The 6,583-nt window shown below is 45.9% G+C and overlaps 1 protein-coding gene across 4 annotated transcripts in view; it reads left to right on the top strand.

The window, feature by feature from the left end:
* Positions 1 to 6,583, top strand: part of PRCC (proline rich mitotic checkpoint control factor) — a 32,028-nt gene that overhangs the window by 1,331 nt on the left and 24,114 nt on the right.

The following is a 6,583-nucleotide window of genomic DNA, read 5'->3' as shown; positions in this document are numbered from 1 at the left end:
CATACTATTGTTTTACATATGAGAAACAGGTGTCCAGCATGCACGATTTTACCTGGCAAAGGGCAGAGTGAAGATTAAGGTTCAGTCTCTCTGAACCTCAGATCTGTGCCTCATTTTCACCATTTAGCCATGGTCAAAGCTAGGTGAATTAGGATGCTTGGGTACTGTTTCTAGAAGAGGCAGCGAGTCTTACCTGTTTCTGTATGTGACAATGGAAAAATACAAGGCTTCTTCTGGAGTGAGGGCTTTGGAGATAAAGGAGAGATTAAGCCTGGGAGCAGGAACTGCTTAGAATTACTTACCAGAGAGAAATTTATTGCCTTTGCTTTTCTTCAGACTCCCAGCTCTGCCTAGGAGCCATTTTCATTCTTTGAACCTGCTGTTCCTTAAATTTCTTCCCTCAGATATCCTAATGTTCTCTCCCTCACCTCACTTGGCCTAAAAGGCCTGTTTTCTGTGAGGACTTCCCTAGCCTGTTATTTAAATTGCAGCCTCCTATAACCTCCTTCTCCCCATTGCTCTTTGTTTTATTTTTCTCCATTGCACTTAACATTATCTATCCTCCCACTAGTATATAAACTCCATGAAGACAGGGATTAACAAAAAAAGTTCACTGCTATAATCCTAGTACTTACAACAGTGCCTGGCACATACTGAATACTCCCATGGATGTTTTATGAGTGAAAGAACTCCAACATGGATTCTTCATGGAAGGAGGTTGCAGAGTTTCCCTCCCTATCTTGTTGGAAACTTTCTTCCTTTTTTTTTTTTTTTGAGACAGAGTCTCCTTCTGTCGCCCAGGCTGGAGTGCAGTGGCGCCATCTCGGCTCACTGCAAGCTCCGCCTCCCGGGTTCACTCCATTCTCCTGCCTCAGCCTCCCCAGTAGCTGGGACTACAAGCGCCTGCGGCCACACCCGGCTAATTTTTTTCTATTTTTATTAGAGACGGGGTTTCACTGTGTTAGCCAGGATGGTCTCGATCTCCCAACCTCGTGATCCACCCGCCTTGGCCTCCTAAAGTGCTGGGATTACAGGTGTGAGCCACCGCGCCTGGTCACTTTCTTCCATTTTATTTCCCGCTTCTTGCACACCTGAGAGTCTGTCATCCTAAGTCTAGGATCCAAAAAAAAGCCTTTTATTGCTCCATGGAAACTTACCTTGGCTTTGATTTAACCTGGAACATGGAAGGATCCCTGAATGAGACAAATAAAAACAGTCTACACGGACATGGAAAGGCTCATTTCTAGCGCTGTGAAGGCAGCGTTATAGAAAGTTGGGAGAGGATGTAGAATCTGCCATTTAGGTTGGCTGAGGTGGCAGAAAACTCTGAAGACTCCTAACACTCCCTCCTTTGTAAGCATTCACTAAATTTCTGAAGTGAACAGTGACATGGCTAATTAAAGTCCTAGCCCGTGCTGGTTGAGTTTCCCATTTTTGTTCTGTTCAAGTTGGTCTTTTTGTTCTTGGAACACGTAATTCCTGCAGAAAGGTAGCCTAAGAATGTTCAAGATGGTCAGGTGAGGGTAACCTTTGTCTTTATTTATCTTTTGAGATGTAGTTTCGCTCATTGCCCAGGCTGGAGTGCAATGGCACAATCTCGGCTCACCGCAACCTCCACCTCCAGGGTTCAAGCGATTCTCCTGCCTCAGCCTCCCGAGTAGAGTACCTGGGATTACAGGCGTGCGCCACCACGCCCAGCTAATTTTGTATTTTTGGTAGAGACTGGGGTTTCTCCTTGTTGGTCAGGCAGGTCTTGAACTCCTGACCTCAGGTGATCTGACCACCTTGGCCTCCCAAAGTGCTGGGATTACAGGCGTGAGCCACCGCGCCAGCCAACCATTGTCTTTAAAAGAGCTGTGCCCCTCCAGTTCTAAGCCCCTTCAGTTCTGAGCTCTATGTCTTAACACTTAGTAGGCTCTTAGTACACAGTTGAAAGAATGAATTAGGTTTCCTTAAGTAAATAATTTCCCTTTAGAGTTTGGTGGTGAAGTAGAAGTAATTAGAAGTAATTAACTCTCAGCTATTTCATTCAATTGATATTGAGCTCTTTCTTTGTACCTGGAGCTAAGAATGTACAGTAGTGAACATGATAGCCCCAGCCCAAAAGGAGCTTATGATCTACTGGAGAAAACAGAAGGAAATAGATTTTAGATAAAGGCAGAGAAGGACCGCGATAAGCTGGTGCCATTGGAGTACACCTAGTGGGCATTAGTCCAGTCTTGGGAGGTTGGGGAGCCCTCTAGGGGGAGATGTCTAAGCAGAGATAAGGCTGATGAAAGGGTAGTGTGGGAGCAGCACAGCAGAGGAAACAATGTATAAAAGCTTGGAGGACAAAGAGGGAGAACGCTTTCAGGGAACCTCAGGTGAGTTAAGCACAGTGGCTGGAGCATTTGAGAGGGTGGGGAGTGCTGAGAGAATGGGGCTAGAGAGAGAGAGGCTGAGGCCAGATAATGGGCCTTGGATGCCATGCTAGGGTCTTTCTACCTTATTTGGGGGTAGTGAAGACCCCTTAAAGGCAAGAAATCTCTGATCACAGAGTGGTGAGAAACTTGGAGGGAGCAAGACTGGCAGAATGTGAGAGGCTGGTGGCCTGGTTGATGAACTAGGGGGTGGAGAGAACTGGAGCATCGAGGTACATTTAGGAAGGGGAAGTGGTAAGACTGGAGGATTGATTAGATGTTACACTAAGGAGAGGATTCAAGGTTGACCCCCACTGCATTTTGTCTCAGGCAGCTGGGGGTTGGTGTTGCTATTTATTGAGGGAATACGAAGGCAGAGCAGATTGGGGATTAGATTTCATTTGCTGCAAGTGTTAGAAGCCAGCTCAAGCTAGTTTAAATGGTTTTTTTTTTTTTTCTTTTCTTATTTAAATAAATGGAGATGTTGTCTCACTATGTTGCCCAGGCTGGCTTGAACTCTTGAGCTCAAGCAGCCCTTCTGCCTTGGCTTCTCGAAGTGCTGGGATTACAGATGTGAGCCACCATGCCTGGCCTTAAATGGTAATGCATCATAAATATACTGTGGTACCTCAGAAGGAACCTGCATCAGGAACCTGAGATCTGTTGGGGATCTCTACACAGCTATTCTTTGCACATTTGATTCATTTTTAAAAAAAATTTATTTTATTTTTAAAGTTTAATATATTTATTTATTTATTTTGAGACCAGATTATGAGACTGGTTAATTTTTGTATTTTTAGTAGAGATGGAGTTTCACCATGTTGCCAAGGCTGGTCTCAAACTCCTGGGCTCAACTGATCTGCCTGCCTTGGCCTCCCAAAGTGCTGGGGTTACAGGCGTGAGCCAGTGCTCCTGGCCTTGATTCATTATTTCTCTGCGGATTAGCTTCTTAACCTTTGTTGTAGGTGAAAGATGGCCACCCACACCTTGGTTTTTATTTCTTTCCTTTTAGAGATCAGTCCAGATTGAACTACGATGGTAGTCTCAATTCTGGTTTTCCTGGAGTGAGAATTTGGTTGATTTGATTTGGGTCATATTACCCAATCATCTGTAGTCAGGGTAGTACCAAATTCTCCCTCCAGGTGTATTCCAAAATTAAATTCAGTCAGTTTTTGATTTTTGTGAGGAATTAGGAATGATCCATAGAATGGATAATCATCCCATCTTTTTCCCTTCTTGCTGTGACCAAGCTACACTGGTTGATTTCATAGGCTTAGGGGAGGCAGACTTCCCCTAGTGTATGAAAAACCAAAATCAGAAGAATAAGTCTGCTGGAAGAGTTTTCTATCATATAATGCGTATTCCAAAGCACACAGAAATTTTAGGGTTATCTGGATTAGTATTTATCACCACTTTCAGATTGTTTACCCAGATAGTAGAAAATTTGAAGCTCTGAGACATATTTCACTAATTTTTGTCACTTCTAGTAACCAAATACGAATTGCCTGCAGTGGATTTAGCTAAGTTTTAGCCCTAACTAAAGGGAAGGGAGAGTGTGCTTATATGTGTGGGACACCTGCTTAATGTCTGACACTTACCTTTAGCTTATAAAGAAGAAATCAGAAGTTTAGAGAACAGAGGTGATTTGCCTGAAAACACACAGTCTGTGGGTAGCTGCGATTGTATTTGAACCTGGATGAGATTTGTTGTGTTTATCGGGGTGTCTATTGAAAACATAGAAGGAAGAGCCTGGGGCAGCCAGAAAGCAGAAAGCAATACAAATGAGGAGTGCAAAAATGGGAGTGAAAACGGTATCCTAGCAGCAGGTACTTGAGACTTAAGAGTAAAAAAGGTTGATGAATCTAGCAAATGGGGATAATAGTAATGATTAGGGTTTGGAGCCTCTAGGTGTGGGGCTTAGGGGGCGTCTGTTCTTGGGTTATTTCCTCCTTGGCTTTTAGTCCTGGCAGCTAGTGATTGCTTTTTGGAGAGGGAGTGTCTCAGAGCCAGAGCCTGGGAAGATAAGAGAGAGGCTGCCATGGGGAATGAGACTCTGATAGATTAGCAGATCCCACAGGACCTAGCTTAATGGAAAATGTCTGTTTCCGTTCTTGCTCAGCAATCTCGGGGTATGTGCGTCTTGTCACTCTTGGCAGCTGGAACAGAGAGGACAGTGGTGGCCATTGAGGCTCAGGTTCTCGTGAGGCCAAGAAGAAATACAGTACTTTCTTATTAACAAACTCAACAGTTTGTTTCTCAAAACCAATGTGTGCCTGTTGTGGCCGAGCACACTCTCAGCCCTGGATGCTTCGGTGTTTCTAGCATTGCCCTTCTTCCTTGATCTAATGGCACAGACCCACTCAGATGGCCATTTGCTGGTCTTTAGCACTCTCTAGAAGTTGACTCCACAACCTCCATTTAATATACTCCTGAGGAAAACAGGTTGGCAGTTCCTCAAAAGGTGTGTTTTTTGTTTTTTTTTTTGAGACGGAGTCTCGCTCTGTCGCCCAGGCTGGAGTGCAGTGGCCAGATCTCAGCTCACTGCAAGCTCCGCCTCCCGGGTTTACGCCATTCTCTTGCCTCAGCCTCCCCAGTAGCTGGGACTACAGGCACCCGCCACCTTGCCCGGCTAGTTTTTGTATTTTTTTAGTAGAGACGGGGTTTCACCGTGTTAGCCAGGATGGTCTCGATCTCCTGACCTCGTGATCCGTCCGTCTCGGCCTCCCAAAGTGCTGGGATTACAGGCTTGAGCCACCGCGCCTGGCCCCCTCAAAAGGTTAAACAAACAGAATGATGATCCACCAATTTCACTCCTAGGTGATAAGAATCAAAAGTGGAGATTCAAACAGATACTTGTACGCCAGTGTTCATAGCAGCAATACTCCCAGTAGCCAAAGGTAGCAACAACCCAAGTGTTCATCAACAGTAGATAAAATGTGGTATGTGCACACGTTAGGATATTATTCAGCCTTAAAAAGGAATGAAATTCTGATATGTGCTACAACATGGATGGACCTTGAAGACGTTATGCTAAGTAAAGTAAGCCAGTCACAAAAGGACAAATATTGTATAGTTCCACTTATATGAGGTACCTAGAAAAGTCAAGTTCATAGAGACAGAAAGTGGAATAACAGTTACCAGGGGCTGGGGGGAGGTGAGGATAAAGAGTTACTGTTTTTTTTTTTTTTTTTGAGACGGCGTCTCGCTCTGTGGCCCAGGCTGGAGTGCAGTGGCCGCATCTCAGCTCACTGCAAGCTCCGCCTCCCGGGTTCACGCCATTCTCCTGCCTCAGCCTCCCAAGTAGCTGGGACTACAGGGGCCCGCCACCTCGCCCGGCTAGTTTTTTGTATTTTTTAGTAGAGACGGGGTTTCACCGTATTAGCCAGGATGGTCTCGAACTCCTGACCTCGTGATCCGCCAGTCTCGGCCTCCCAAAGTGCTGGGATTACAGGCTTGAGCCACCGCGCCCAGCCTTTTTTTTTTTTTTTTTTTAAATGAGACAGGGTCTCAGTCTGTTGCCCAGGCTGGAATGTAGTGGCTTGATTATGGCTCACTGCAGCCTCTACCTCCTGGGCTCAAGCAACCCTCCTGCCTCAGTCTCCCCAGTAGCTGGGACCACGGTAATGTGCTACTGTACCTGGCTATGTTTTTAAAAAACTTTTTTGCGGGGCATGGTGGCTCATGCCTGTAAACCCCGCACTTTGGGAGGCCGAGGCGGGTGGATCACGAGGTCAAGAGTTCAAGACTAGCTTGGCAAAGATGGTGAAACACTGTTTCTACTAAAAATATAAAAATTAGCTGGGCGTGGTGGCGCATGCCTGTAATCCCCGCTACTCGGGAAGTTGAGGCACAGAATTGCTTGAACCGGGGAGACAGAGGTTGCAGTGAGCCAAGATCGCGCCACTGCACTCTAGCCTGGGTGACAGAGTGAAACTCCATCTCAAAAAAAAAAAAAAAGCCAGGTGCGGTGGCTCACACCTGTAATCCCAGCACTTTGGGAGGCTGAGGCGGGTGGATCACAAAGTCAGGAGATCGAGACCATCCTGGCTAACACGGTGAAACCCCGTCTCTACTAAAAATACAAAAAATTAGCCGGGCGTGGTGGTGGATGCCTGTAGTCCCAGCTACTTGGGAGGCTGAGACAGGAGAATGGTGTGAACCCAGGAGGCGGAGCTTGCAGTGAG

Source organism: Macaca mulatta, chromosome 1, assembly GCF_049350105.2.
Source record: "Macaca mulatta isolate MMU2019108-1 chromosome 1, T2T-MMU8v2.0, whole genome shotgun sequence".
Lineage (NCBI taxonomy): Eukaryota > Metazoa > Chordata > Mammalia > Primates > Cercopithecidae > Macaca > Macaca mulatta.
The sequence above is the reverse complement of the archived record's forward strand: the minus strand, read 5'-3'. Positions and strand labels throughout refer to the sequence as shown.